The 21,247-nt window shown below is 49.8% G+C and overlaps 1 long non-coding RNA gene across 11 annotated transcripts; it reads right to left on the bottom strand.

Moving 5' to 3' along the window:
• Nucleotides 1–432: 432 nt before the first annotated feature.
• Nucleotides 433–19,772, bottom strand: LOC114219942 (uncharacterized). Of its 11 annotated transcripts, none has more exons than XR_015766554.1 (10): nt 15,845–19,772; nt 13,939–14,009; nt 12,576–12,845; nt 11,983–12,308; nt 7,009–8,405; nt 5,599–5,783; nt 4,993–5,312; nt 4,698–4,891; nt 3,943–4,090; nt 433–3,679 (listed from the first exon to the last, which is right to left on the bottom strand). It is a non-coding gene; the product is annotated as an uncharacterized LOC114219942 (long non-coding RNA). The 11 variants fall into 11 exon arrangements; XR_015766552.1 differs by having other exon boundaries at nt 4,698–4,785; XR_015766553.1 differs by having other exon boundaries at nt 4,698–5,170; nt 5,271–5,312.
• Nucleotides 19,773–21,247: the final 1,475 nt, after the last annotated feature.

The raw sequence follows: 21,247 nt of genomic DNA, 5'->3' as shown, positions 1-21,247 counted from the left end.
GTCAAATGAGGGCATTTTCAGAAGAACAAAAACTGAAAGCTTTGACTACCAGTAGCCCAAATGAAAGACCTTCTAAAGGATACAGTTCAGGAGGAATGAAAGTGTCCCCCTAGAGGAAGGTCCGAGATGCAAGAAGGCATGCACAGGGCGGAAAGGTAGGTGTCAGTGAACCTGGATGCTCATTGTGCAGTAAAAATAGTTGCCTAATAAGCAGGCTTAATGAAACCAGAACTAAAATCCACACCGTAAGAGCATGTGAATTAGCAGACACGTGACTTGGGTTAAAATAGTCCACGGTGTCTACATATTCAGGCAGGGCAAGGAGGTGGTAATGGTTAAGATACTCACACGAGACCATCAAGTTTCGGGTGCATAGTAAAATTTCCAAGATAATCATTTACGTTTTTTTAAAGATTTTATTTATTTGACAGAGACAGCGAGAGAGGGAACACGAGAGGGGGAAGCAGGCTTCCCGTTGATCAGGAAGCCAGACTCAGGGCTCGATCCCAGGACCCCAGGCTCACGACCTGAGTCGAAGGCAGACGCTTAACCACCCAGGCGCCCCTCAAGATAATCATTTAAAGAATAAACACAGAGGCTATAACTTTCATCCCAGGAGAGAGAGAAAAGTACTAAGAAAAAAAATTTCAATTTTTACAGACCAGAAAAGAAAAAATGATATATAGACTAACCAATAGATAGATGATAGTTCACAAGGACTATAAATGGAATAACCATTCCAATTAAAGATTGGAGTGGGGGAAATCCAGCTACATGCCCTTTACAAACAAACAAGAGAAAACAACCCCCCAAAAAAAGCTAAAACGTAAAAACACGGAAAGATGAAAGGTATAGGGATAGAGAAAGCCACATCAGGCAAACACCAGCAAAATAAAGGTAGAGTGGCCATATCAGTACCAGATAAATGGTCTCTAAGTCAAAAAAGAAGTGATTCGGGATAGAGAAGGTCACCAGAGAATGATAAACCTTCACCTCACCAGGAAGATAGGGTTGGAAGAGAATGGGCACCTAAGCAAATAACTTGGCACTAAGTACTACAGGTGCTTCTCCACTTTCCACATGGAGGGTTGTGCCTGTGGGGGGCCAGCTCAGCCTTTGGCTGCTGCGTCTAGAGCCAGAGAAAAGGATCCACGGACTGGCAGGCCCTCCTCAGCTCTCCAGGCACATAAGGAAGGAGGAGCTGGAGTCAAAGCTGCTTCCCACACTCCCATGAGAGGCCAGGTGAGTTAGGATGTGAGTTCTCATTTTATGGGTTGGGGCGGGAACACAGAGAAGAATGAAGGAAGAGTTCGAATTCAGAAGGCAGAGGTCCTGACTTTGCTAAACCCAACATTCCTTGAATTTTTTTCTTAGCACCTTAAGATCTGGAGAATTTGGACAAACAGCGACCTGATGCGATTCTTCCGTTTCCAAGACGAAGAAACAAAGTGCAGGGAGGTGATGCGGCATGAGGTAAGTCACACACACAAATGATGTATCTGTGTGTGCATATAATCATTCATATTCACACAGTGACCCAAGGGAGATTTTGAAAACAAATGAATCTAAATGTTAAAATGGCAAATTTCCCCTGAATAAAGAAAGAAAGAAAAAAAAAAAACCTCTATCAACCCCGCAAAATTAAAAAAGGCACTGCGGTAGGTCTGCTTTCGCTCCGCAACGGGCCAAACAAGCAGGCTGTTCACACCGCGTGCACCACACTGAAATGTCAGATTGCTTCTGACTCGGGTAATTCATCACTGAATTGAAAGCATTACAAATGGGAAGAGCAAAAATCTAATTCCAGCTCATTTCAATAAGAATTGATCTAAGAGTTCATTACATAAAGTAATTTTTACCAGCACAACTTCAAAGGCGTGCTTCAATGAGGATTAGAATCTCTCCTGATAGCTGAAACTGATAAGGGGAAATTTGCATACGGAGAGCACAATACTAAAGTGTACATCTCTTGTGTTCTACATAACAAGTTTTTCTAATGTTTGCTCCATTGTTGGAGATAAAGCTTAGGCCTGACGAAGTAGAGTTCTGGGTTATTTTTAAAAGGGATCTGAAATCCAGGTTCATGTGTCTCTATCTCATGCAATAACTTAAAAGGAATTGCATATAAAGCACTTAGCACAGGTTGAAGTTCTTGTTGAAAGGTAGCTTTTAGCAAAGCTCTTCAAACCTTGGTTCACTGGTCTGAGATACCAAGATAGTACACCTGGCCTAGTGTCCGTAAAGATCCAAAGAGTAAATATGTGTGGGGTGCAGTTTCTGCTAGATCCAACCACTGCCCCTGGGCGGTGGGCTTGCGTGAACGCCTCCAAGATCCGGATCCCCAGCTTTGCGTTTGATTGGCATCTGCAATCATCGGCTCAAGCACCCAAACCCAGGCCCCCAGTTTCTCAGGCACAGCAAACAATTCTTCCATCTCTCATTAAATAGGCTTTCTGGACTCAAAGAGCAGGTCTCTAGCCAAATCCTTGGCTCTTCACTGGGATCATCAGGAGTGGGGGTGGGGTTCTTTAAAAAAAAAAATGCCCAGGCTAACCCCAAAACCAAGTAAAACAGAATCCCTGGGCATGGGACCCAGATGTCAGCATATGTATAAGCTCCCTGGTGATTCCAATGAACGGACAAGGCTTTGAACATCTGGGAGCTAACGGGTGATAAACAAAGCTAGAAGGTGTAGAATGGTGCAAATGGTTTTCCCGATGCTTGTGACCCCAAAACGTCTCCTATCAGCTTGAAGGGCAATGTGAGCAAGAGGTAAAGGAGCCAGAGTTTTTCCCCCAAAACACTTTCCAGTAGCAAGGTCATAGGGAGCTCTGCCGAAGCGGGCTTTCTAGTTAGTTAGCACAGGGAAGGTCAGAAAACTCTTTTCAGATCACAAAAAAGTCCTGATTTCAGCCTCTGCCTTGGTCAGCAGAACAGAGCACCTGTCCAATAAGAACCCCCTTCTTTGACTTTTGTCCCTTGAGACCAGGCCCTTTTTTTTTTCTTTTTAAGATTTTATTTATTTATTTGCCAGAGCGAGCGAGCACAAGGAGGCAGAGCGGCAAGGAGAGGGAAAGGGAGAAACAGGCTCTCTGCCAAGCAGGACCCTGGGAGCATGACCTGAGCCAAAGGCAGACGCTTAACCGCCTGAGCCACCCAAATTGGCGTTTCCGGAACTGTACTATCCAGGCCAAATAAAGAATGAATGAAGAGGCAGGAGGAGCAGGTAGGAGCTGATGGGTGAAGCCAAGGTCAGGCATTCCTAGGGCCGTGCTTCTCGTGCCTCATTCCCAGCATTTCTGATTCAGTGGCTCTGGAGTAGGACCTGACCACCTGCATTTCTACATGTTCCTAGGCTAGTGGTTGGGCTGCACAGTGAAATCACCTGGAGACACGGGACCCCGCCTCACTCCTCTGCATGGTTCAGTTCGTCTGGGGTAGGACCCAGACATGAGCATACAAAAGCCCCCAAAGGATTCTTGGGTGAAATCGGAAGTGAGAGCTGATCTCTGTTGCTCAAAGTGTGGGCCAGGGGCTCGGCCCCATCCGGAACGCGTTAGAAATGCAGAGTCTTGGGCTCCATCCCAGACCGAGAGAATCCGCGTCTGCATTCTGACAAGATCTTGGGTGATTCTCGCGCCTGTGAAAGTTTGAGATGCACTGACAAGTAGCATCTGGCCTGAAATAGAATTCCAGAAGCATCTGGAAGCATGGGGGGAGACGGAGTCCAGACCCCAGGGTGAGAACTCAGAGACAGACACAGGGGAGGAGAGAAGTTCATTTGTTCATCCAAATGGACCATAAGGACCCACAACGTGTGACCCGCACCATGTGACCGTGACCCTCAGTGTATGACGGATACTGCTGGGTTAAGTGCTAGAGAATCAGGGGGCCTCATGCCATCCAAACACTACAATAAAACAAGGGGCCTTGAGCTGTCACCTTAAAGCTCTGGAGGTGCTTCTGATCCAAGCAGCCTGGGTCAGGAACTCGTGAGCGCCCCGAGAGCAAGGACACCATCCCGGCACACGGCCGGTTCTCCGTCAATGCTGAAGGAGGAGTGCCCAGTGTAGCTGCTTTGGAGCTGGACCTTCCAAGGTGGAGAGGGTGACGACAGGCAGAAAGGGGAGAGGGTTAAGGGGATGTCAGAGGCTGGAGCAATCAAAGGGCCAGGGAGTATTTTAGGCTTTGGAGACCATGTGGTCTCTCAGCTCTGCCCCCACCACGTGAAAGCCTCCACAGACGAACAGGCCTGCTGTGTGCCAGTCCGAGTTTATCTCCAGCAACAGGCTGTGGGCTGCGCGTGGCCGTGGCCGTGGCGAGCCGGCCCCTGATCTGGAGCAAGAGGGGAAAGCAGGCTGAGGTGGAGGCACACAAGGGCGAATCGGCCGTGGCTAGCAGGCCGTGGGAGGCCTTCACTCCAGAGCAAAGGGGAGTGGACCTTGAAACAGGAGTGGCTAGCTGGTGCAGGACTTTGGAGCACACAGGGAGCGGCTCACAGGCCAGCTTGTGGGGAGCCACGGGGAAGACTTGTGTCAGGGGAGATCAGGAGCTGGGGAAGGGAGATAGGCAGGGGGCCAGGTAGACGTGGGGATGGTTCCCAGAGTGCTGGAGAACAGGGAGCCAGAGTGAGGAGGTGCTCTGGCCGCGGGATCTGCAGGGCTGAGGGTCGGGAGGGGTGGTGCGGGGGCACTCACAGACAAAGTCGGTTCCTGGTCCCAGGGTCACCGGGTTGATGGGGATTGCTGTGGCCAGGCACGGGGGGCGGGCAGGGTGCAGCAGGATCTGCAGGTAGGAGGTGAGCCAGATCTGGGAGCTCAGGGGAGTGTATGGAGCGCAGCCGGGCCCACCACCGCATGTCACCCCCCATCACACCGGAGCACCCAGGCAGCTGCAGAAAGCGTTCCAGAAAAGCAGGAGGAAAGGTTGAAACGCAGGGCTTGCCTGAAGGTTGCTCTTCTGATGGATGTGAATCTGGGAGACAGAACTCACCCAGGACTGGGCAGGGAATCCCAGCCCTCCAGGGCTGGAAGGTGCCTAGGAGCCGTGTGTTCCGCCAACCTCGGAATGCCACGAAGCCCCTGGGGCTGTTGTGAAGGAAGGGTCTGGCTCCGTGGTTTGGGTGGGGCCGAGACTGCGTTTCTAAGGAGCGTACCTGTGATACCTGCTGCTGGCCCAGGACGAGGCTTTGAGAATCAAGGCCTTGGAGCTGATCCCCACCTCCCCCTCTTGCCTCCCAGACAAGGGCGGTGAGACCCACTGAGACCCACCTACTACTTGTGGGGTGGCCATCATACCAGCCCTTGGGGACGCTGAGGAAATATGAAAACTAGCTCGTATTGGAGTCCTTGTGATGTGGCAGGCACTGTCCTATTCACATTGTGACTCATTTACTCCTCACTGTGGCCCAGGAGGCGGGTTCCCCTAGGGCCCCGTTCCCCACACGATTTGGTGACCAAAGAACAAGGGAGCCACACTCCTGAGCCAAAACTCCATCCCTGAGGCCCACAGAGGGAAGCCATGTCCGCCCCCCGCCCCCGCCATGGCAGGACCACCAGCCCCAAATGGGTGCATTCCCCCCACCCCAGGCTAGGTCACCTCTCCTGGAAAATTCCAAACTTCGGCTATGACGTTGGACCCGAGGCATAATGAACCCGCTAAGTCGGATGGGCTGGTGCGGGGAGCCGCCTGCAAGCAGGGACACGGGGGCACTCGGAGAAGTCTCCAGCGCTGCTTCTCTCGGCACTAGGTCAGCCCTTAGAAGAGACACTTCCGCGGAGCTCCTGCAATGCAAACAAATGCCCCCCCAAAAAAGGGAAATTATTTAGTGGAGAATTTTGTGGCGGGTGCGTATTTTATGGGCATCACCTTCAGGAGCGGCTCCGGGGCCCGGGGGCGCGCGCGCTGCGATGCTGCCACCTAGTGGCGACGGGGGGGGGGGCAGCAGCTGCTGCGGAAGTGAAGCATCCAACCCCCCCACCACCACCACCCCACCGAAGAGGCAGGGGAGGCGGCATCCTGTGAACAACCGTTCTGGGCGGTGGCTGTTTTTAGCTGGGTCTCTCCTTCTGTGCCACTTCCATCATGGAAACTGGCTCTCTAGACCCAAAAAAAGCCGCGACGTGCTCTGCAAAAGCTGTTCGAGGGCCAATTTTAGCTGCATTTCTTGGAATTTGGGCTCCCGGGAGGGAGGAGGGATGCGTGGTTCCCAGGAAGTTGGCAGCTTGTGAGAACCTAGAACCCGGAGGTTGGTTCTGGCCATGAGCGTGTGAGATTATGGATCCCTTGGGTTCCAGCCCTGGTACCCGGCCCTGCAAAGGAAAATGTATTTCGGGGGGGGGGGTTTACAGGTGGCAGCTACTGTGTCCTTGGGAGCTTTACCCTGTGCTATTAAGAGCTCTCTTTACATGGACCATCTCACTGATGCCTCAAACCCTAAGAGGATATGTACAAATTACACCCATTTTACAGCTGAGGAAATCAAGGCTTGGAAAAGTTCAATGACTTAGCCAAGGTCACAGAGCTGGTAACTAGCAGAGAGCCATGATTTGAATTCTAGAGTCTGCACGTTAACCCAGAACCCAAACAAAGCAATGGATTCAGGAGTTGAGAGTCCTGAGTTCATCCACACTCTGCTGCCAACTCACTGTGTGACCCTGAGTAAGCGGATGAACCTCTCCGGGTCTGTTTCCTCTGTGGTAAAGCAGGTATGGTATTCATGCATTCTGCTACTCAAGGCTGAGAGGGCATCCAAAGATAAATCTGACATCCTTTGAGCCAGTGGTTCCATTCCCTGGCCTGGGGGCCACCCAGACCCTCAGATTCTTCTAAAGATTCCAGGAGATGGAGGGAGATACACTCAGGACCCCCGCATGGGAAGGAACCCCTAAAATGAGCACTGCCTTTGTTTAGTCCCTGGGAATCCATACAGCAAATCAGCCCGGCCCCCAGTTTCTGCGGTTCCAGTTCCCACCCTGCCCCTACTCATCTTTGGGGCCTGGTTCTCACCTGTCAAATGGGGTTTGACTCTGGCACTGACTTGTCGCGTCGTTCCAGGATTTAAAACTGCGTGCTAGCGAGTAAATCTTCCAGGCAGGTGCAGGCACTAGAATAAGCCTCTCATCCTGATTTGTCTAGGACTTTGCCCGTTTTAACTTTGATGTTCCGTGTCCCAAGAAACCCCTCAGTTCTGGGTGAACCGGGATGACTGGTCACCCTACAGGAAACACAGCACAACCCTGACCAGCAGACTAGATGTCCCCATTCTCGACACCCCTAGTGGCCCTTTTCATGGCTGGAAATGATGTGTGTGCCCACCTCCCCCAGTATATATAATCTTGTCTGATCGCCACCATGCCTGGCTGGGGGCTTAGCCCCTGTCAGTCCATCAGCAAACCACAGGGAGTAAAGAGGCCTCTGTATCAGGTCCTCTTGCTAGGCCCTGGGAATACAAGATAGCAGAGGCCGTGGCCATGTGGTCGTTAAGGGTTGTGATGGGGTAAGCATTGGATCAGGGAAAACCACAGAAAGGACCATAAGCTGGCGTGAGAGGACAAGTGTGTCAGAGAGGTCTTAGGAGGATCTGACCCAAGGCGGGCCCACAGGGCTGAATTATTCAGTAAGGAAGAGAAGGGAAGACAGAGGTTTTGTTGGTCAGACGACAAGCCTGTGCCTGGGGTGTCAGCCTGACTCCAAACCAGAATGCAGTCTCCCAAATCCCAGAAACATCCTCCATCTCCCCTTCCCAACACCACCCAGTCCCTACTCACCTGAGAACACAAAGGAGACATTACCTCGGTCCACAGCTCATAGCCTTTGTCCTTGTCCCCAAAGGTCCAAGTTCATACCTAAGATCTTGGATAGGGCATGGGAAGAATCTCTGCAACCCCTAGGCCAAGCCTCAAAAATTCCAAATTATTGGTTTACTATATAGGTGGAAGGACAGGCTCACCGTTCCCAGCTTTTACCTTATTTACAGGTGGCTGTCGCCCAGCTAAGATCTGGGAGCACAGCTGATTATTGGAGTCATGACCCAGTGGTTCTCAGCTGGGCTCATAGCATCTTCCGGGGAATATTTAGCGATGTCTAGAGACGCTTCTGGTTACCCCGTCTGGCGTGGGGGGTTGCTCCTGGCATCTGGTGGGCAGAGGCTAGGGGGGTTGCTAAGCACCCGCAGAGCGCAGGATGGCCCCGCAACAGAGCCCAAAACATCATTACTGCCGACGTTGAAACTGGGCACTGAGAGCTCCACAGGAAGCCACCGGGCAGCCATTGACTGTTGGGTGACCTCCCGGATAGAGATTGAGGGGTTTCCTGTTTGAGTTTATTTCCACGTTAGTGCATTAGTCTTCCATGTGACTTTTAATATTCTTCCTGGTCCCTGACCCTCAACGCTGACCCCATGCCTGCAGGAGAAAGATCAGGTAGCGTCTCAGCCCTTCCGTGCTCCCCATTCATTCCGCGCACACTGGCTAACAGCCTCTGCCCTCGGGAGCATGCGGTCTCCCAACTAAGGCAAGCTTTGGTCCCCTCGTGACTGGAGAGCCAGGCCAACAGTAACACCAGTGGTACCTCCCCCCTTGTGCTCCATGAGAATGGCACCCCCTAAAACACAGCTCCAGAAAGCAAGTGAAGGTGACCCCCCCACCCCGAGACTGACCGCTCGGCAGCCCCATGAAATGCCAGAACACAGCAAGTGATCAATGCTACTTCAGCATGCGTAGCTCCTTTAGGGCTGACTCTGTGCTGGGGACCTCACCACCTCTGTGAAGTAGATGTTAGTATGAGCATCTGCAGATTGCAGATAAGGAAGGTGAGGCTCCGTCGCTGAACGATGTGCTCAGAGCTGCCCAACTCAGAGGTGGAGGAGCAGGAATTAAACCCATGGAGGCTGATTCCAGAAACCATATGCTTAACGAGTCCCCTGTCAGCTGAGAAGAAAACTTCAAAAGCTCAGTGAGGAATGGGCATTTTTAGAGCTCAGGGAATTGCTTGAGGCAGAAAGTTTCTGGCAGGGAATAGAGATGGGCTCTGAAAGCATGAGATGTCTGTCTGAGCAGCTTGACCTCAACACTGGAAATATGAAAAGCACCTGGAAAAGCACCTTGGTTTCCTCTTGTGGTCAACCCCAATTCGTGGCTACCATAGGGAGACGCACCACAGCGGAGCATGGGACTTGAAACTGATCAGTGACGTCTGCTTTGGGTCTGGGAGCGAGGAATAACAGCGTGCACACACACAAACACACACAAACACGCACACACCTACATACATACAGAGACACACAGGCACATGCACACAGATAGGTACATGCAACATACACTGGCACACAGACACACACGCATCTACTGCAGAGACGCACACATAAACCCATGCACAGAGATGGGCATATGCACACATCTGTGCAAGCACACAACCCATACACTCAGACACATGGACGTACATATACACACTTAACGTAGATACATACAAGGAAACACACACACAGAGACACATACAAGGCTTACTACATAAGCTGCTGAGGACAAGAGAACGCCCAACTCACATCACCTGGAATGATGACCCTACACACTTTTGGGACTATTCTCCCTACAAAGAAGTCTCCCAAGTTTAAAAAAAAAAAAAAAAAAAAAAGGCAAGTGTTTAATACCCGCCTCCTAACACCTTCAGTGCTGGCGTGGGCTTCCCACATCACCATGGAAACTGTGCCACCTGGCACTTGCCATTCAAAAACTTTTGTGGCATGCAAAAACATTCACATATGTCAAAATGACACTGACCCATTCCAGATAGGTGACCCTAATTTTGAACACGGTTCCAAGGACTCCTGGAAGGCAGAATGTGGAATGACTTTGCCGGCACAGGGTGAGTCACCAAGAAAAAGAAGGCAATGCTGTCAGTCCACGTGGCTGCAAATTCCTGTCTTTAATGCCGCAGGCAGCCCTGCCCATAGAAGAAGAAAAGATGCCCCAAAGGAAACCATCACCTTGTAGCTTTAAAATAAGTGCCTGGCGGTTCTCACCAAATGTCTGTAAAAACATACAATGGAGTTCTATTTTAAGTTACGTTCCTGATCAGTTATAGTATTTCATGTTATCAAATGGGCCTTCGGAATAAATTCTTGATTTATAACATGGGGCTTCTAGGAACGATGGGTGCTCAGAAGCTCTGAGAAGTTAAGGAAGCCCCCTAAGAACGCACAGGGGAATCAGGATTTGAATCTAAGTCTGATTCCCCAAACCCTGGACTTTCTCCTCCAAATTGCCGCCACTCCATAACTCCCCTTCCTGTGACTGGGGAGTTGATGTTTTAAATCTCATGCCAGACCCTTGTCTCTTACATCCCTGAGATGCCCCCACCCCAACTCTGCACTTCACTCTTCCAAATTATTGCATTTCTCTGTGTATTTGTCTCCTAGGGCCGCCATAACAAAGCACCATAGACTGGGTGATTTAAACAACAGAAATATATTGTCTTGCAGATCTGGAGGCCAGAGTCTAAGATCAAGGTGCGGGCAGGGTCAGGTCCTTCTGAGGGCTGGAAGGAGGAACCTGTTCCAGGCTTCTCTCCTGGCTTCTGGTGGTTTGCTGGCCATCCTGGTGTCCTTTGGCTGGTAGGGAGTTAACCCTGATCTCTACCTCTGTCTTCACAGGGCTAGGACTGGGGTCCCAAGGTACTCAGCCGCTGACAAGGGACTTCTTGCCCCCCCCCCAACCCCATTCAAGAGGGTTCTCAGGGAAGACCTCGCAGGAAAGGTCCCAGCTAGCTGCAAAGGGATAGCCCCAAGGACACCTAAACAAGGTTCTTAGAGATTCAAATTCTAACACTACAAAACATCTCAATACAGGTTAATGAGGCAGGTTAAAATAGCCAGTATCTAAGAAGCAACCTTGTGGCTCTGGAGGAAAAGAGTGACAGTCTGCTCTCTAACTCATTCACACACGCACACGCACACGCACATGCATGCACACATACTGCCCATGCTCTGCCCCCAATTCTCAACCAAGGTATGGTGTGTCACAGGCAGTTTTGAGGTGTATCACCAAGTAATCTGTTGCTAATGATAAAGTGCCAAATGTTGCAAATATATGTACAAGTAGATTCAAGGTTATTCATGTGAAACATCAGCCGCACTCACTGCATTCTGATTACATTTCTCCAGCGGGAGAGGCAAAGCGAGAACTTACAGCTAGAACAAGGCGCTGGCATGGGAAGCCCGGGACAGCCTCTCTGTGCCCCACGCCCCATGAGATATGGATGGAAATGTCAAGCTTTCTTCTTTTTTAGCAGACACAGATGCACGTACTGGGGGTAGACCCCCGGGGAGGAAAGGAGGTACACGTGCCCAGTGGAGGTCAGGAAGGATTCCCATCCTCGCTAGTGATCCACAAATGCAAATTAGGAAGAGGAGGCGCCATTACCTTCCTGACCTCAATTCCTACGGCTCTCTCACTTGCTCACTCTCCCCTAAAATCTCCTCGAAATCACCAGGAACGTCCCTGCCTCAAGGCCTTTGCACTCACTAGCACCTCTGTCTGGAACACTCTTTGCCAGTCTCCTGCATGGCTCATTCCCCTTAAGTCTTTAGTCACAGGTCACACGTATCCCGAGCCGTATTTTCATTCCCACACCCATACGCACACACTTCCCCCACCCCCGTCCCTCTTCTCTGCTCTTTTTCCATAGCATCCACAAATCACCAGATATACATATGCTTTACCTACTCCTTTGTTTATTGTCTTCCTCTCCCCAGCACACACCTCCATAAAATGTCAGCACCAAGAAGGCAGGGACTTTGTGGCTTACCTGTTTCCCTTCTATGCCCCCAGAGTTTGGAGCAGTCCTGCCCTAGATGGACAATACCTATTTGTTGAAAGAATCAAGATTTTAAATGCAGATAACCTTTGATTTCACTTTTAAGAAACCCTCTGTACTTGTTTTCTATTGTTGCCTAACAAATTAACAACTTAAAACAGCACCTACCTATCAGCTCCCAGCTCCCTAGGTCAGAGCTTCAGCCTGGTGTGGCTGGAGACCCTGCTGAGACTGAAATCGAGGGGTCTCTGGGCTGCTGTGTTCTTTTCCGGAGCTCAGGATCCTCAGATCCACACTCATTCCTGTTACCGGCAGAACGCGGTCCCCAATTCCTTGCTGGCTGTCCGCTGCGGGGTGCTCTCAGCTTCGAGAGGCCACTTGTTTTCGTCTTGACGTGGACCCTCCATCTTCACACCAGCACGGCATACCCCAACCTCTTCATGCTTCACACCTTCCTGCTTCCTCTTATGCTCCCAGCTGGGAAACACACTCTGCTTTTAAAGGGCACATGCGCTCAGGTTAGGCCACCTTGGATCAGCTTCATGTCTGAAGTTAACTGACTTGGGACTCAAATCACATCTGCAATAGCCCATCCCAGCAATACCTAGATCTATGTCTGAAGAGCCAGACGAAGGAAATCCGGGAGCATCTTTATGACTCCGCCCGCCACACCAGCCAAGGCAAACACTCAATGCAATATGCATGGGGAGATGGGGACGAGCATGCTGCAAAACTAGTTAGAACAAAGACACGGGACCCACCTGCATGTCCATCAGTGGGAAACGAGATGTATCAGCTACGGTACAGCCACACTCCAGAACATTCCACAAGCGTGGAAAAAAAAAAAAAGGAAGCAGAGCTGCAGAGCACATTTCACCTGCTGAATCTATACAGTGGGCCATGCCCTTCTCCCGGGGTTCAGAGCACCAGCCCCGGAGCAAGGCTGCCTGAGTGAGAGTCTCTGCTTCATCACGTCTTATTTGTGCAAGCTAGGTGATTGTCAGAAACTTTCTGTGCCTCTGTTTCCTCATCTGTAAAACAGAGATGATCATCCTAGTACTACCCCACAGGGATTGCATGGATTAATTAAGATAACGCATATAAAGCGCTGGACACTTGGTTGGAACAGAGTGAATGCTGAATAGAGGGCAGCTATCACCCGCTTTATAATTATGAACATCGCTCTCACTTCCGATGTGCCCGTGAGGTCTCTATTCTACATGATATATGCCAGTATGCCAGGGTTTAGTATTTCTGTACATCCAGATACGGCACTTTTTACTCTGCTATAGATAGAGATATAGGATGTTTTCACTCTGTTATTTATACCAATAAGGCAAGTGTCACAGCAATCAGGCGCTTTACTCTGTTATTTTTAGGCAAGGTTTTCTGGATGTTATGTATGCGGTTAGGAGATATGTATGTTTACTCCTCGCAAGCCATGCAGACCCGGCATGTTTGGATTGGCTGCATATGCTTGGCTCACGGCGCCGGCATTATAGGGAGGCAATCTCGGTAGAATCTGGAGCAGACTGGAGACGGAGATTAAGGGGGATGAGGATTCTCCCGGACACGGGACTTTCCGTCCCGGGAGAACCGAGACTTTCCGGTTTAAAACACAGGAAGTCGCGGGGAAGCCGGGCAAGCCAGTCACCCCACACACAGCTCCGGTCAGTGTTCTCCAAACATCACTCGTTCATACCCCACACGCATAACCACTCAGGAAAATAACTCTGGGGTCAGGGTCTGGGTTCACATCCCGCCTCCATCGCTTACTCGTCATGCAGCCTTGGCAAGATGGTTAAGTCTCAGTGCCCTCCAAATGCTCAACTGCAAAATGGGACTGATTATAAAACCAAGCTCAGTGGCCGTGAGGACTATAGTAAGAAGAAAGCACCTAGAATCCTGCCTGGCCCATAGTAGGCACTCAGTAAACCTTTGCATATTGTTATTAGTGTATATGCCACCATGCCCGCTAGCTGTTTAAATATTTTTACATCTACACACTCTTAAAAGGCTTTAAATGCATGTACTGTAAAATGCAATTGCATATCACTACCCTAAATGGGAAGCCAGTGCTTAGAGCCTTATAAATAGAAGGTAACTGTAAATACAAATACATACCTCTTTTCCAGGTCAGAGCAAGTTGAGGCCCCACTTAGGGGATGCAGACACCCTTGGGAAATCCAGCCACTCTGGACCAGTGGAAACAGGCCACGAGACAGGGAAGGACAAGATGAGGTAGAATTAGGGCTCAGAACTGATTTACAGCTGGCCTGATGACCCCAGGCCAGATCTAAGCACACCACGCCCCACCCTAGGGCCATGAGGAAGCGCCAGTAGGAGGGGGCGCCTGCCTGGCTAGGTAGGTTGAGCATGTGACTCTTGATTCCAGCTCAGGTCATGATCTCAGGGTCGTGAGATCAAGACCCACCGCGGGCTCTGCGCTCAGCCGCGAGTCTGCTTGAGATTCTCTCTCTCCCTTTCCATCTGCCCCTCCCTGAGTCTCAGGGGGCAGCGGGGGGGGGGGGGGGGGGGTAGGGGGGTAGGGGCGGGGAGAGGAAGAGCCAGTAGGAGGCAGTAATTTTCCACAACGTGAGATAAAATGCCTCTGTTCTCACCTCATTTGGGCCTCCCGTAGACAGCCTAGGTGTCTGGTTGGAACAACTCCCTGCACCGCCCCAGCCCCTTAGACAAGTCATGTCACCTCTCTGAACCTCAGTGAACACCCTCAGGAAAATGGGCACAATAGCACCTGCCTCTCAGGATTTTCGTCACCCTGACAGGACCAGATGGTAAAGAGGTAAACACACCTCGTGGCTTTCAAACCATTCAGGAAGCATTCATGCTCACCACCTGGCCTTTCCAGGTCTCAAGAATTATTTTGTGGCAGTTTCTCATCATGTGGCCATTCCCAAACTGTCCCATATCCCCTAGCCTCAGTGGCCTGGATGAACCATGCAGGTATATAAGCAGAAACTCTTCCGAAGGCCAGGAGAGAAGGGAGGCTAATTTTACCCACTTTTAGGTAATTGTTCCTTTTTTTTCCCCTGTACTTGAAAACCTGGTCTCCCACTTAAAAATACTTCAAACATTGAGCTTGAATCACAGTACGAACTTCAAGTGACAGGCTCATAACACAATCCGAGCAGCTGGTCATGGTCTCCCATGATTGAATAATACATTAATAGTTCTCCCCTCCTTTACCATAACATTCCCTGCTAAAAATAAACACAAACACCAAGACCCAGGGTGGCTGAGAGCTAAACCTAACCCCTACCTGGCCAGCAGCAGCACTGGGTGGGACCTGAGAGCCGGCGGACAGTGGGCATGACCAAATCCAGCCCAGCTCCAACCCTCTGATCTGTTGATTATCCACCAGGCCGTGTAAAGACAGCAGGAAACGAAAGGCCCTGCACGTGTTTTATCTGGCATCATCCTCACCACGTTTCTGCAAACTAGGTGTTTTTACCATGACTCGCCACTCACAGATAAAGAGACTGAGGGTCAGAGAGTTCCCTTGACTTGCCTGCCCAGGACAGAACAGCGAGGCAATGTCAGAAACAGGTGCAAACCCTGCTCTCTCCACTTTACAGATGTGTGTGACTGTGTGTGTGTGTGTCCCCTTTCCCACAAAATAGGTAATCATCTGTGGTACCCTCCACATCCCCCTCCTCCTCCTGCTCTCCCTGCAGCGTGGGCACCCAGGCAAGGGGGACGCCTCTCCTAGGATTATGACAGATCAGCTGTGCATGTCTCCATGCTCAGAGCTGCCACTACACGGAGGGCTGTGCTTTCTCCCTTCGGGAGCTGAAACTGTCCTCATGGAAGATCTGGAAAGTCACATAAATAGCTCTGGTACATGCCAACAGCCACCTTCAAGCTCTGAAGTTATACTGTCCTCCCCTGAAATAACTCAGGGATTCAGGGAACGAAAGGCCTGCACTTTTGGTCTCTCCCACTCCATAACAGTGAGGATGCTCTGTCCAGATATCATCTTCATCCTGCTCCCGGGCTCTCCCTCACTCACCCCTCCAGGCTCTCCCAGTCCATCAGTCCCGTTTCACAGAGGACCAGCTTGAAGATCAAGAAGGGTCTGTTCTCCAGTTAACAGATGGGGAAACGGAGGTCCACAGAAACTGCACTAGCAAATATGATGGTTAATTTTGTGTGTCGACTCGACTAAGCTGTGGTGCCTGGTTCTTTGGGTCAAACGCTATTCTAGATGTTGCTGTGAAGATAGCGTGTAGGTGTGATTAACGTTGACGTTAGGTAAAGATTACCCTCCAGCCTGTGGGTGGGCCTCATCTAATCAGTTGAAGGCCCTGGGTGCAAAAGCTGTGGCTTCCCAGAGAAGAAATTCTGCCTCGAACCTGCAACATAAAAACTCTGCCAGAGCTTCCAGCCTGCTGGCCTGCCCTTCGGATTTGGGATTTGTCAGCCTCTGCCATCATATGAACCAATTCCTTAAAATTAAAAAAAAAAAGAAAAAGATTTTAAATATATTGGATTTCATATATATTTATGTATGCTATATATATATATATGTAAAAGATTTTATAGGGGCGTCTGGGTGGCTCAGTCGTTAGGCGTCTGCCTTCGGCTCAGGTCATGATCTCAGGATCCTGGGATCAAGCCCCGCATCAGGCTCCCTGCTCTGCAGGAAGCCTGCTTCTCCCTCTTCTGCTCCCCCTGCTTGTGTTCCCTTTCTCACTGTGTCTCTCTCTACCAAATAAATAAATAATCTTAAAAAAAATATTTCATATATATTTCTCTGGAAGATCAATGGAGCAAGTAAAGACAGAGCCCAAGACAGTAGAGAAGACAAGAGGACTCACGTGAATGAAGCACCACTATGTTCCGGGAGCTCCTGCCTACGTTCTCTTGGTAAAGCCTCACCCGCCACCCACAGAGGCAGCTTGTGCCCTTTCCCCAGGGTTCAGAGTGTAAGTGACCTGCCCAGGGTCCCACAGCTTGGGAATCAAACCTGCGCCATTTGCCTCCACCGGCCATACTCCCCAAACACCATGCTGTTGGCAAGAAGATGGTTCCCCGGGAGTCGGGGGGGCATCATTCCCTTCCAGGATCCCAAAGGGAACGCCTCCTCAAGTCCTTCTGTGGAAAGTCACTGAGGTCAGAAACCAAGATGCACTGTTTCTAGTGGCACAAAATGGAAAACCCAACTCAGACTCCCTTCAGCAATAAAGGGAATGAACATCTTGGTCCGCGCGTGTGGGAAGCCCAGCGGTAGATCTTCACGCGTAGGCTGAGAATGGGCAGCCGCAGAAGCAGAAGGCGTCTCCCCCAGAGGGTGCCCGTCCCCCTCCCATCTGAGCACAACCCCCTCAGGCTCTCCACCGTGGCCCTGGATGCTTCCGGCTTCCACGTGAACCTAGCAGTTCCTGTGAAAAGAGAAATCCTCTGCTGTAGTTTGAAGGCTTGGGATCGAGACCCCAGGCAATGGCTCGACTCTCTTCTCTCTTGCCTGGACGAATTGAGATGTAACCCAAGTGGTGTTCAAGAGCCACACTGCCTGGGTTCAAATCCCTGCTCCATCACTGACCCGCTGGGTCCCTTGGACAACAACAGTCTTAACCCCTCTGTGCCTCCATTTTTCCACCTATAAAATGGTGATAATAATTGTACTTCCTTCAAAGGCTTGTGGTGATTAATAATTAATGGATTGCTTTACATTTGGAGGTGCACCTCTTTATCTGGAACCCGGATCTGCCCCACCTGAGCCACAAGGATTAAGAGGCACAGGATGATTCTCCAAAAGGAAATGGATTTGCTGTTAACAAAAGGAAGGAGAATGGCAGGCAGAAAGGCCAGACTAACAGCTGCCTAACAGAGTGGCCTCAGCAAAATGCCACAATGCCTGATTATTTTCTTCCCCGTTGGGTACGAACCTGAGGTCGAAAGCAGCCTTAAATTGGAAAGATAAAAAATATCCTAATTATGTGCAAGAATCAAGTAAAGCAGGTCATTTTGTCCTGCTGCTACAGTTTTCTTTGTGCTTCTACCCCCTGAAAATGAAATCAGTAAAAATCAGGCATTTAAAAATCTACCCTTGACTCATTTACTCATTCAACAGGCATTTAATGAGCGCTAGAGATGGGTTTCCCTGAAAGTAACCTGCCTTAAGCTTCAGGGGCTCTCTCTCAGATGGGTCTTTTCCAAAGCCTTCTAGCTAATTTGATATTTGTAATTCTCTATTCTTTTACTTAGAGATGTCATCCTTCAAACTGTGGAAGCTTGAGGCTGCACAAATTTTGGATTTGCCCTCGGTGAGCCCCTGTTAAATTCCAGGCAGAGAGGGATGACGGCTGCAGAGATTAATCCAAACGGGGAGCCTTCCTCAAGGAGCGCCCTCTCCAGGGGGACACTGGGAATGAGCATGAGGATCATCTCCCAGGCAAGATACCTGCTGTTCTTTCATTCATCCACTGAACTAACATGTATCGAGCACCTGTTATGTACGAGGCACCAGGGATCCCGGGATGAAAAGTCAGAGGAAGGCTCTTCTCTCAAGGAGCGTATAATCAATCAATCCATCCCCCCAACAACTCAGTACGAAAAACAAATAGGATGAGGCGGTGACAAATGATTAGAGTAATACCTACAATGGTCAGTCAGGCAAGGCTTCTTCGAGCACAGGTGCTGGTTTATGAACATGGAGAAGCTGCAGCTGTGTCAAGGGGGGAGGGAGTCCCAAGCAGAGCAAAGTGCATGCCAAGGCCCTACGAAAGGAATGGCCTCAGTGCTTGCAGAGGGAAGAGCAGAGAAATGGCCAGGACGAACAGGACCAGGGGGAAAGAGTAACAAGAAGAGGTCACAAGTAGAGACAGATGCTAGATCATGTAGAACTCTACAGCCAGGGTGAGAGGGTTGGATGCTGAAACTGGAAGCCCTCAGGGTTTAAGGCAAGGGAGTGACATGATATCAGGAACATTATAAAGAGAGCTCCTTGGCTGCTATGGACAGAGCATATTGTCAGGTGGGAGCAAAGACCAGCTCAGGGGCTTCCGCTCCTAGCCGCGGTTGGCAAACCCTTCCCGAAGTTTGGACAACCTCTTGTTGTAGGTTGTGGGGAAACAGGCCTCTCGGACGTTACTGGTGAGCATGCAAAAGGGCCCAGCTCCTACAGAGGGGAATTTGGCAGTATCTGGCAGAAGTCCATATGCATTTATCCGCTGACTCAAAATCCCACTCCTAAACATCTATCCCCAACATACACTGGCAGAAAGACAAAGGAAGGGTGCACGAGGCTATTCACTGCACCATCAGTCACAATGGCACAAGACTGGGGATCACCACTACTGGGGCATTAGAAGGAGCTTGGTGAAATTAATACTGTACCTTGTATCCCATCCGTGAGACAGCTGTCCAAGCAAGGCGCAGAGTCTTACACTCGGCTATGCAGTGATCGCCACGATGTATTATTAAAGAAAACAGCAAGGTGGAGAAAAAAAAATGTGTCTATTTTGCTGCCATTTACCTAAGAAAGAGCTTGAATATGAACAGATGTTTTTTAATGGGAAGATGAAGCAAAAACAAGAATGACTACCTACCAGGGGTGGGAGGAAACAGTTGAAGGGGGAAGAGATAGAAACTGGATGTCGCTGAACAAATTGTTTCAATTTGACTTCAAAATATTGTGCGATTTTAAATAACATTTTTTTTAAAACTTAAAATTTTTTAAGACTTGTTTTAGAGAGAGGGAGGGAGAGAGAGCATGCAAGCAGAGGGAGAGAATGCCAAGCAAACTCCCCACTGAGCACGGAGGCCGACGCGGGGCTGGATCCCAAGACTCTGAGATCATGACCTGAGCCAAGATCAAGAGTCTGATGCTTGGGGTGCCTGGGTGGCTCAGTCGTTAAGCGTCTGCCTTCGGCTCAGGTCATGATCCCAGGGTCCTGGGATCGAGCCCTGAATCGGGCTCCCTGCTCCGCGGGAAGCCTGCTTCTCCCTCTCCCACTCCCCCCTGCTGGTGTTCCCTCTCTCGCTGTGTCTCTCTCTGTCAAATAAATAAAATCTTTTTTAAAAAAGGCTTTAATATATCGATTTTCCCAACATCTTCCCACCCTTCTGCCTGCAATTACGAGATTTCAGTAAACATCCTATGCACAGCTGATTCTACTCCGATTCTCCAGTTAAGAATGGATTCAAGGCACCTGTCTCTTCTCTACACACTGCCCTTGTTAGAGGTGGCCGCCAACTACAAGGCAGGCCTTTCTGGCTTGGTTTAAAGTCAAGGGAAGGTCATCTGGCTGGCCTCCGCCTACCCAAAGAGGAGAGAAAATTCGCCTAGGTTTGGGGCTGTTGGTATAGTTCTAACGCCTTTCTAAAATAACCTTCTTGCTGCTTTATTAATTCCAGTGGGTGTTTCTTAACAGGTGACAGCTTTGCCCTTTAATTGCTGAGGGATTTTAATTTTGCACTGCCGATTGCTGCTCAAAATGATTTACCTTGGTTCATAAACACCTGCATCCCAGGGACTTCTTGTACGGTTAGAAAAGTAAACTTGCAGGCTCTGTGACCCCAACACACGCACACATGCACACGCACTTTCAACTGGGGCAGTATATCCGACATCTCGAGGCTCCTATCACCTTCAGCATTTGGGGGCAATCTCTATAATTACTTACCTAATACTGTCCTTCAAACCAAATTGCTCTTCTTACCAAAACAAATAACTTTTCCAATAAGATCTTTTATCACTATTAATGGAAAACCGGCATGATTTTCCATAATCGGCTGTAAAAATAAGCTGAGCCTGAGGCCTGCTGCATCTTATTTAAATGGGAGATCGGCAGTTCAAGACAGAGGACAGCGAGCCGAGACTGTCGGCTCCGAGCCATCACAGGAATGAGAGGGAGCTGAAAAAGGATTTTCCGCCACAAGATTTGCAGTTCTTTAACATCCAGTCTGATGACCACCACCTGGAATGATCCTTCATGCCCCCAGAATGGCACACACTCCCCACTTTGAGAAACACCCATCTTCCTATTTGGGGTGGCTTCTTTCGTTTTGTTCGCTTAATACTCTCTTCAAAGATCAAGCCTTACAGTGGATGACCTGCGCTAGCATCTGCTTGGAAAAGCTGGTCATCATATCGCCGAGAAACCAAAATGAAAAAAATATTGATAACAGAAAAAAATTGATCTCACCTGGGTTGTTTTTTTTTACACTTTTTTAATATGGCCACTAGGAAATTTTAAATTGCATGTGCAGGGGCCCCTGGGTGGCTCAGTCGGTTAAGCGTCTGACTTCAGTTCAGGTCACGATCTCAGGGTCCTGGGATTGAGCCCCACATAGGGCTCCACACTCAGCAGGGAGTCTGCTTGTCCCTCTGCCCCTCCCCCCAGCTCTCTCTCGCGCGCGCTCTCTCTCTCTCTCTCAATATATTGCACATGCAGGTTTATCTGTGGCT

Source organism: Eumetopias jubatus, unplaced genomic scaffold (assembly GCF_037043125.1).
Source record: "Eumetopias jubatus isolate StellerSeaLion01/CBP00866 unplaced genomic scaffold, mEumJub1_p1.0 scaffold_12, whole genome shotgun sequence".
In the NCBI taxonomy this organism is placed as follows: domain Eukaryota; kingdom Metazoa; phylum Chordata; class Mammalia; order Carnivora; family Otariidae; genus Eumetopias; species Eumetopias jubatus.
Note: the sequence above shows the minus strand (reverse complement) of the source record. Positions and strands in the feature narration are given on the sequence as shown.